The sequence below is a fragment of the Phyllopteryx taeniolatus genome, chromosome 1 (assembly GCF_024500385.1).
Source record: "Phyllopteryx taeniolatus isolate TA_2022b chromosome 1, UOR_Ptae_1.2, whole genome shotgun sequence".
Lineage (NCBI taxonomy): Eukaryota > Metazoa > Chordata > Actinopteri > Syngnathiformes > Syngnathidae > Phyllopteryx > Phyllopteryx taeniolatus.
Window position 1 is genome coordinate 37,353,668 of NC_084502.1, and position 396 is coordinate 37,354,063.

The window sequence follows — 396 nt, forward strand, 5'->3', positions numbered from 1 at the left end:
TGCCATGTGCCTGTTGTATTTGTGGCAGTATTTAATGATTTAATTACACTGGCTCATAGTTACTATACGCTTAACCACATATTTCTAAGGTTTGTGTAGTAATTAGGCTGTCATTTTGTGAACACATTTATGACACAAAGAAAATAAAAACGTTCTGTTGGTTCACCACTGTTTTAGCATTCAACTGAATACATAATACACATTAACGAGTTAACATATATTTGCGAGGCACTCCAAAAATGCGTTGTGCGAATGTGTGGGTGGGACAGAATGGGGATTGACCAATCAATATCATCTTTGGATCTGCAAAATTGTAAAGTGTAACAGAGTTGATTATATTTGACTTTAATGTAATAATTAATGTACTTTAATGTAATAATTTAGCCATGCGTATGG